Source organism: Scyliorhinus torazame, chromosome 14 (assembly GCF_047496885.1).
Source record: "Scyliorhinus torazame isolate Kashiwa2021f chromosome 14, sScyTor2.1, whole genome shotgun sequence".
Taxonomy (NCBI): Eukaryota; Metazoa; Chordata; class Chondrichthyes; order Carcharhiniformes; family Scyliorhinidae; genus Scyliorhinus; species Scyliorhinus torazame.
In genome coordinates, this window is record NC_092720.1 from 56,923,234 (window position 1) to 56,933,573 (window position 10,340).

At 58.0% G+C, this 10,340-nt stretch overlaps 1 protein-coding gene across 7 annotated transcripts in view; it reads right to left on the reverse strand.

Annotated features, from left to right (window-relative positions):
* mcf2l2 (MCF.2 cell line derived transforming sequence-like 2) overlaps positions 1–10,340 on the reverse strand; it is a 650,277-nt gene that overhangs the window by 217,170 nt on the left and 422,767 nt on the right. The window lies entirely within an intron of this gene.

Consider the following 10,340-nt stretch of genomic DNA (forward strand, 5'->3'; position numbering starts at 1 on the left):
GTGAAAAATATTCAAATGAGCATTTTAGCAAGGCCACCTTTTGGAGCTGCTGCAGTAATGCAATGCCAATACACCAACACACTTCCCAACTCATTCCCCTTCCACCTCATGCTAAACACTGTCCATTGAAAATCAGCCTTTGAAACCAATTTCAAAAATGAGACATATTGGCCGGGATTCTCCGGGCTGGCGCCTGGAGAATCACCGGGGGGGGGGGGGCGAATTGGCGCCAATTGCGCCGGCGGGGTCTCTGCAGCGCCGGTGGTGGGGGGGGGGCGTCGAAAGCAGCCCCTGCGGCGATTCTGCGCGCTCGACAGGCCAAGTGCCCACCGAGTCCCGCCGGCGTCGTTTGCGTCTGGTCATACCCGGCGGGACCTCGGCGTTCTGGTTGCGGGGGCGGTTCTGGTGGGGGGGGGGGGGGGAGCAGGGGGAACCGACTCCGGGGGGGGCCTCCACGGTGGCCAGGCCCGTGATCGGGGGCCCATGTAGGGCTCCACCATGGTGCCCGCGGGCCATTGCGGAGACGGACATGGCGCGCATGCGCGGACCCGTGCTGGCCGTGGAGGGCCGGCTTTCGGCGGCGGAGCAGCGCACAGCACTCCGGCGCCGTTCTAGCCCCCGAGGACCAGGAGAATGACTGGGCCTGGAGGCCCGTTGACGCCGGCGTCGCTTGCGCTGGGTTTGACGCCGGCGTCAACACTTGGCCGGGATTTCAGAGAATCCCAGCCATTGTGTCACGATGTTATTAGGGATAAAATATTTACATTTGCACTGCAATATCAGTCTTTCGCTCTATAACCACCATTAGTCCAAGTACTATTCCTTGCCACTTCCTTTTGTTTTGAGAACCAAACTACATGCAAATACTCCTACACTGGCTTACCCTCATCAGGGGCGAAATTCTCCGTTATCGGCGGAAACTCCGCCGATCGGCGCAAAAAACGGCGCAAATCCCACTTGCGTCACGTCATAAAAATGGGCCGATAGTCTGCGGCCCGAAATGGGCTAGCAGCGACGTAACGGGATCCGCGCTTGCGCAGTGGTTCACGCCGTGCAGCGTCATACGCGCTGCACGGCGTGACGGCTCATAAGGCCGCGCAGCTCCCCCCCACCCGACCGGAACACCCGACCGCAACACCCGACTTGATGGCTGGCCGTCGCTCAGCCCCGAGGTTCGAGTCACGCGATGTGGAGGCGCTCCTGGACGCGGTGGAGCAGAGGAGGGACGCCCTGTATCCCGGGCACGGCCGCAGAGTTGCCCCACGCCACAGCCGGCGTCTGTGGAGGGAGGTGGCAGAGGCCGTCACCGCTGTGGCCCTAACACCACGGACAGGCACCCAGTGCCACAAGAAGGTGAACGACCTCGTCAGAGCAGGCAGGGTGAGCCTCCCCCATATCCCCCCCTCCCCATATCCCCCCTCCCCCATATCCCCCATATCCCCCCTCCCCCATATCCCCCCTCCTCCATATCCCCCCTCCCCCATATCCCCCATATCCCCCCTCCCCCATATCCCCCCTCCCCCATATCCCCCATATGCCCCCTCCCCCATATCCCCCATATTCCCCCCTCCCCCATATCCCCCCTCCCTCATATCCCCCATATCCCCAAGTGAATCCAGCCCTAACCTTAACCTCTGCAATGCACGCGCAACCGATGGCGTGCATTCATATACCTGCCTAACACTGTTGCCTTCTACCCCTGCCACCAACCCCCCCCCCCCCCCCCCCACAGGAGAAGCGCGCACACAACAATAGGGAGCATGTGAGGACTGGAGGAGGGCCCGCTGATGAGAGGCCACTGACCGTACACGAGGAAAGGGCCCTGGAACTGGCTGGCGGACCTGAGGACCGGGAGGTTGCTGATGCAGAGGTCGGGGCCCCACGAGCAAGTGAGCCACCAACAGCCCGTCCCCATATCCCCCCTCCCCTATATCCCCCTCCCCCGTATCACCTGATCACTGCCTGATGTCTAACCATGCATGCTTCATTGTGTATCGCAGGACCAAACGTCCAGGCACCCATCCCCGCAGATGCAGACCGCCCGCAGGATGCCCCTCGGAGACCACAGGAGACGGAGAGACCCGCACCCTCCAGCATGCGACGCCCGCAGGATGCCCCTCGGAGACCACGGGAGACGGAGAGACCCGCACCCTCCAGCATGCGACGCCCGCAGGATGCCCCTCGGAGACCACAGGAGACGGAGAGACCCGCACCCTCCAGCATGCGACGCCCGCAGGATGCCCCTCGGAGACCACGGGAGACGGAGAGACCCGCACCCTCCAGCATGCGACGCCCACAGGATGCCCCTCGCACACCACGGGAGACGGAGAGACCTGGAGCAACAGGGAGACGACACCCCCGTCACGTGCGGGAGCGACCACCCAGCGATGAGGGGGGCAGCCACAGGCCCCCGTCACATCCGAGCCAGGACACCACTACCCAGGACACCACTATCCAGGACACCACTACCCGGGACACCAATACCCAGGACAACCCTTCCCGGGACACCACTACCCGGGACAGCACTACCCGGGACAGCACTACCCAGGACACCCCTACCCGGGAAGACGAAATACCGGACAGTGACTCAGAGTGGATGGGTGGAGACGAACCCCCACCCCAAAGTGCCATGGACTCAGAGTGGGATGAAGAGCACGACACAACGCCACTGCTGTCACCAACACCCTCCACCATCGCAGAAACACTCACCACGGTTGGACACTTTAGTGATGAGGCGTCTGGTACACTCACTGGTGCGCACAACACAGCCGTCCCGGTACAGCAGGTGGAGGTAGGAGCAGCAGAGGGACCGGGCGGTCGGAGGGCAGCCCAGGCCAAGCGAACATCTGCCGCCCAGATGGATCCCGGGTTCCTGCAGTTACCACACCCACACATAGATCCGATGCAACCACCGACACGGAGACGAGCGAATAGGGTGACGGGTGGCTTGCGGCGGCTGCGGTCGCAGGTGGAGGAGTCCACCCGCGTCCAGGAGCTGGGAGTGGTCCCGGTCATGCGTACCACCCAGGCTGACACCGCACGGGTGGCGTCCGCGGTGGAGGCAATGGGTGCGACGGTGTCAGACATGGGGAACGGTTTGCGAGGCCTGGGGCCTTCCGTGCAGGCGGCGTCTGTGGCCCAGGAAATGGCTGCCCTCTCACAGGAGGCCATGAGCCAGTGCCAGCGCCAGATGGCAGAGGCGCTCAACGCCATAGCCCAGTCTCAACAGGCCATGGCCCAGTCTCAGCAGGCCATGGCCCAGTCTCAGCAGGCCATAGCCCAGTCTCTGCAGGCCATGGCCCAGTCTCTGCAGGCCATGGCCCAGTCTCTGCAGGCCATCGCTGAGGGCATCGGCGCCAGTGGCCATGTGCGAGCTGGCGTCGCACTGTCGCAGACAGGGTTCGACAACCCCCTGGGCTCCATGGCTGCAAACCTGCAGACCCCTGTCGATACCAGCACGGGCCTCCAGGACTGGCAGCGCCAGATGTCGGGGGCGCGTCGGATGGCCAGTCCGTTCGCATCCCCCACCCATGTAGAGGCCTGGGGGCCATCGGGCACCCCGAGGGAGGAGGAGGTGGTGTGGTCCGTCCCGGCTCCCTCTGTAGGGGAGGTCCCGGTACACCGCGACACCTCGGACTCCCCCCCTTCCGTCCCAGGTGCATCGGGTGGGCAACGGGCAGGACAGGCTGGCAGCTCGCCATCCCAGTCGCCCGGGCCGCAGCCTGGCCCATCTAGGCCAGGACGCCTCAGGAAACGGCCGCCAAAGGGATCCGGTGTCAGAGGGCAGGAATCACAGGAGTCCACCTCCAGTTCTGCTGTACCGTCTGGGGAACCACGTAGACGTAGTCAAAGGGCCCGTAAGGCCAAACAATTAGACACTGAGTAAGTTGGCACGGGTGCAGGGCACAGATGAGTTTTAGGGGCTAGGGCACGTGCATGAACTCCTTTGGTTATTAAAGTCAATGTTACACCTACCGAAGCTGCCTTTGTGCTCTGTCCAAAGTGTGCGGGCGTGTCATGTACGTTGAGCGCAAGTGTGTGTGTGACGGGTGGTCTTACCTCAGCCCCAGGTGAGTCTGCCCCCTTCCCCCTGGGCCGCCATCAACATCCCCCGGGCAGAGGACGGGACCGTGCGCTGCAGTGTCACAGCCGCATGCAGGGATGGTCCGGGTGGATGGTGGTACTGTGGCCATGGGTCAGACATAGTCCAACGATGTAGAGCCAGGAGCTCATCGGAGGCGGGTTGTCATCATCCTCCATGGCCTGCGATAGACAAGCGTCCACCCGCAACTGGGTGAGCCCGGCCCGTTGTGCCGCCGGTGGATCGGCAATTGGGGGTGGGGGGGTGGTGTGCATGCGGGTGGGGTGTGTGGGGTTGGGGAGGGGGGTGAGGGTGCTGGGTGGGTGGATGGGTGGGGGGTGTGGGTGGTCGGCTGTTGTCATGGTGTGCGGTCTGTGGCCATACTACCCGATTCCCACGCCCATCTAGTCAGTGAAGCGGGCGTCTATCAGTCTGTCCCGTGCCCGCTGGGCCAGCCGGTAACGGTGGACAGCCACCCGCCTGTGTCTACCCCGTCTGCCCTGACCATTGCCCCCATCCCCCTCATCTGGGGAGGACTGGGCCTCTTCCTGCTGCTCCTCCACTCCACCCTCCTCTGCCTGCGGCACATCGCCCCTCTGCTGGGCTATGTTGTGCAGGACGCAGCATACCACAATGATGCGGCCGACCCTATCTGACCGATACTGGAGGGCGCCCCCAGAGAGGTCCAGGCACCTGAAACGCATCTTCAGCACGCCAAAGCACCTCTCGATCACTCCCCTTGTCGCTACATGGGCATCATTGTAGCGCTTCTCCGTCTCATTGCGTGGCCTCCGTATAGGCGTCATCAGCCACGATCGCAATGGGTAGCCCCTGTCGCCCAGCAACTAGCCCCTCAGCCGGGGATGGCGTCCCTCGTACATGCCGGGGATGGATGACCGCGACAACACAAATGAGTCGTGTACACTGCCTGGGTGACGGGCGCAGACGTGCAGGATCATTATGCGGTGGTCGCAGACCACCTGTACGTTCATTGAATAGGTCCCCTTCCTATTAGTGAACACGGCCCTGTTCTCTGCAGGTGGCCGCACGGCGACGTGCATCCCATCGATCGCGCCCTGGACCATGGGGAACCCGGCAACGGCAGAGAAGCCCACGGCCCGGGCATCTTGGCTGGCCCGGTCCACGGGGAAGCGGATGTAGCGGTGCGCCATGGCATAAAGGGCATCTGTCACTGCCCGGATGCACCGATGCACCGATGTCTGCGATATGCCGGACAGGTCCCCACTCGGTGCCTGGAATGACCCCGTTGCATAAAAGTTCAGGGCCACCGTAGCCTTGACGGACACGGGGAGAGGGTGTCCCCCGCCAGTGCCACGCGGTGACAGGTGTGCCAGCAGGTGGCAGATGTGTGCCACGGTTTCCCGGCTCATCCGGAGTCTCCTCCTGCATTCCCGGTCCGTGAGGTCCTGGCATGACTGCCGGGGCCGGTACACACGGGGCACCCTCGGATGCCTCCGTTGCCGTGGGGCCACGACGTCCTCCTCCCCCTCCTCGTCCTGTCGGTCAGGTGTCCCTCCAGCCTGGGCGGCTGCCGCCTGCCCCTCTGCGGCAGCCTGCGCCGCCTCTCTGGCACGCTCCTCCTCCTCCTCCTCCTCCTCCTCATCCAGGGCAACATAGACATGAGCGGCTGCCACCACGGCGGCCAACATCGCTGGATGGTCTGAAAACATGACGGCCTGGTGGGGGGGAGGGGAACGACGACATGTCATCATTGCCCATATCCCCTCCTCCCCCCAGCCAGGTGGCATGGACCGCATGGGTCCAACTGTTGGAGGCTGGCACCTGGCCAGGTGGACCAACTCATTTGCCCTCCCATCACCCACCCCGGCACGGACCCCCTCCCCAACCTCCACCCCAGCACGGACCCCCCCCCCCCCAACCTCCACCCCGGCACGGACCCCCTCCCCAACCTCCACCCCAGCACGGACCCCCCCCCCAACCTCCACCCCGGCACGGACCCCCTCCCCAACCTCCACCCCAGCACGGACCCCCCCCCAACCTCCACCCCGGCACGGACCCCCTCCCCAACCTCCACCCCGGCACGGACCCCCTCCACAACCCCCAACCTCCACCCCGGCACGGACCCCCTCCCGGCACTTCCCCGGAGCCCAGCCTACTCTAACCACCCCCCCGCCGCACACACACACAAGCCGAGACACACCTCTCCTCACGCAATCAGTCTGCGGCCACGCCATTTTCTGCCCAGAGCCAACCCCCCAGGCCGTCACTCACCTCCTCGCTGGTCGGCGTGAGCCTGGAGCACCGGGTCACGCCGATGAAAAGGAGGTTCGATTGACGTCGACGTGAACGGTCATCACGTCGACGGGACTTCGGCCCATCCGGGAGAATATCGGCAGGCCGAAAATCGGCTGCCTTGCGCAGATCCGTGACATTCTCCGCGGCAGCGGCGCCATTAACGCCCCGCCGACTTTTCTCCCTTCGGAGACTTCGGCGGGGGCGGGATTCACGGCGGCCAACGGCCATTCTCCGACCCGGCGGGGGGTCGGAGAATGACGCCCCAGATCTCTACTTACCCTTTCTCAGGCTCTAGATTTCCATCCCTCTACTTACTCTCTGACAAGTCCCAACTGTCATGATATGCAGACATGCAGATAATGACATACAGACAGGCACAAACAGGCAGCTAATGAACACAGAGAACAGGACATGACCAATGAGGAGGCAGGACACTCAGGGGTGGTATCTCACTATAAAAGGCACAAGGCACTCACACTTATCTCTCAGCAGGGCGTGCGCCTGGACACAGACAAAGTCAAGGCCATCAAAGCCATGAAGGTCCCTGAAGACAAGAAGGCGGTGTTGCGCTTCCTGGGCATGGTCAATTTTCTGGGCAGGTTCATCCCAAACCTGGCCTCACACACCACGGCCCTACGAAACCTGGTGAAAAGGTCCACTGCCTTTGAGTGGAAGGCAGCACATCAGGCAGAATGGTTGGAGCTGAAAGCCAAGCTCACAACTGCACCCGTTTGGCATTTTTCGACCCAGACAGGGAGACGAAGATCGTGACAGATGCGAGCCAGGATGGCATCGGTGTGGTGCTGCTTCAACGTGATGACACTTCATCCTGGGCACCGGTAGCCTAGGCATCGAGGGCCATGACGCCCACCGAAACAAGGTATGCGCAAATAGAGAAGGAATGCCTGGGTCTTCTCACTGGCATTCTCAAGTTTCACGACTATGTCTACAGCCTGCCGACATTCACTGTCGAGACGGATCATAGACCTCTGGTCCACATTATTCACAAGGATCTGAACGACATGACGCCTCGGTTGCAGCGCATCCTCCTCAAACCCAGAAGGTACGACTTTGACCAGGCCAGTGTACACGCCTGGCAAAGGGCTCATCATCGCTGATGCATTGTCCCGCTCCATCACATTGCCTAGTGAACCGCTGGAAATTATCCGGCAGATTGAATCACAGATGCAGCTGTGTGCTGGCACCCTCCCCACAGTCCAATGGGAAGGTTGAAAAAGGGGTGCACATTGTGAAACAGCTCATCTGCAAGGCTGCGGATTCTGCTTCTGATATCTACCTCACGCTGCTTGCGTACAGGGCGACCCCACTGTCCACTGGCATGTCGCCGGCTCAACTCCTGATGAACAGGGACCTGCGGACGACACTTTCAGCCATACACTTGCCCAACCTGGATCACCTCCCGGTGCTGCAGAAGGTGCAGCAGCTCCGAAACCAGCAAAAGCAGGGCTAAGATGCTCATGCCACCGATTTGCCTGTGTTATCCCTGGCAGACACTGTCAGGATCAAGATACTGGATGGTGGCTGGTCTGCTCCAGCTGTCGTTGTTCAACAGGCTGTGCCCCGCTCGTATGTTGTATGTATGGCTGATAGTTCTGTTGTGCGACGAAACATACGAGCACTGCGCAAAGTTGCCTGCTCTCAACCGCTTTCTTCTCCATTTCCGTCCGTTGTTTTGCCACCTCCTGATACCTCGAACTACGAGGCCACCAGTCAGGCTTCCATCCCGCCTGTTAAGGAGCCGTCGTCCCCTCCACCACCTCTCCGGCGGTCGACAAGGATCAGATACAAGCCCCAGAGACTGGACTTATGAACATTTGTTTTGTTTGCTATGTTCTGTTTTCTCACATTAGACAGCTGTCTTCACATGTAAATACGTTCATATATGTCACCACTTGTAAATATGTTAATATATGCCACCACATGTAAGTACGTTCCCATGTGCCAACAAAACATTTTTTTAAAAGGTGAGACGTCATGATATGCGGACATGCAGATAATGATATACAGACAGGCACAGACAGGCAGCTAATGAGCACAGAGAACAGGACATGACCAATGAGCAGGCAGGACACTCAGGGGTGGTATGTCACTATAAAAGGCACGAGGCACTCACACTCCACCTTTTTCCACTGATGAACATCTAGAGTGAGTCAGGGTGTATGTACAGTATCACACCTCCAGCACGTGGCTAAGAGCTAGTCTGGTTCAGTCAGACAGAGTAACCACACTTAGGTTAGCAGAGAGTCGAACTCATAGAGAACTGTGCTACTGGTTCAATAAATCAGACTGAACTAACTTCAAGGTCTGGAGTATTTTTTGGTTAAAGCTGCATCCAGTTGCAGCATGTGTTATCCCAGGGTACATAAAACATCACCAACCACCTGATCAGTCATGACCCTTTGGCCCGGAACTCAGTAACTTCTTTCTGCTCACTCATGATCCCAGTGCCATGCCTTCTCCCAGTATTATCTGCACCTGTTGCAGGAGTTATGTGAGATATGGCATTTACTGCTTGTTTTAAACAGCTTAGTGTTGCAAGCCTTTTGGGAGTTACCCAGGTCCAGAGCAGGATTGTTCTTCTCACACTTTAATTTTTCAACTTTGGAGGAATATATTAGAAACGTATCAAGCAGTGAGTTGGTAACAGGATTTGAACATGCCAGCTGGAATGGAAATGAAAGCAATCTCCTGATCTACAATTTGACTGAGATTTTATAATGGCGTTTGAATACTTCTAAAGAGAGTTTTGTGTAGTTTTGAGAAGAAATAGTAAGATTTAGCATTATTCAATGTGAAGCAGCACATGCTGTCAAAACATGGATTTGTTTATTCTTCTTCTAGACTCCCTCTGCTGGTACATGTGTTATGGAGAGATGTTATGGCATTATCATCTTATGTTATGGCATTATGATCTTATGTTATGGCATCATTGGACTGGCAATCCATCTTCTGGGGAGATGGGTTCAAATCTCACCACAGCAACTGGTGGAATTTGAGTTCAGTTAATAAATCTAGAATATAAAGCTACTCTTAGTAATGGTGACCATGCCAACTATCATCAGTTGTTGTTAAACCCTATCTGGTTCGCTAATTAATGTCCTCCAAAGAAAATCTCCATCCTTAGCTAGTTTGGCCTAAATGTGCATCCAACCCACAGCAAAGTGGTTGACTGTTAATACACTCTGAAATGTCCCATTATGAGGTTTCAAGAACAAATGAGGGATGGGTAACAAATGCAGGTCACGTCAGCGATGCCCACATCCCAGGAATAAAGAAAAATGCCTTCGCGTGGACAAAATGCTCAATGCAATTTTAAGTACATTTAAGAATTATTCTGCTGCTAAGAAACGAGGTGTGGCTTCCGTTGGACTGGAGTGAGCACAGTAAGAAGTCTTACAACACCAGGTTAAAGTCCAACAGGTTTGTTTCGAATCACTAGCTTTCGGAGCACAGCTCCCTCCTCAGATGAGGAATTTAAATCCTACATTCACCCGAGGAAGGAGCTGTGCTCCGAAACAAACCTGTTGGACTTTAACCTGGTGTTGTAAGACCATCTCTGAGCCAGTAAGGCTTCCAATCTGCACTCATGAGACTTGAGCACAATATCCAGACTGACATGAAAGATTGTTGTGCTGTAGAGTTGCCATAACTCTGATGAGATTTTAACCACCAGACTATTCCAACTAACTTTCTCCTGGTTGCCTCCCTATCCCCAATCCTGCATATACTTTGGTTCATCCAAAATTCTGTAGCTATTTCATAATCCGCACTATTTCCCTCACCCAGTTTACCTGTGCTTGCTGACCTACGTTGGCTCCCGGTCCCCCCCAAATCTCCAATTTAAATCATTACCCTGGAGTTCAAATTCCTTTAAAGTTTCACCATTTTAATCTGGGAAACATCCCACTCAAACGTCTGTGTTCTCCAACTCTAGCTTTCTGCGCACCCCCACTCCCTGAGC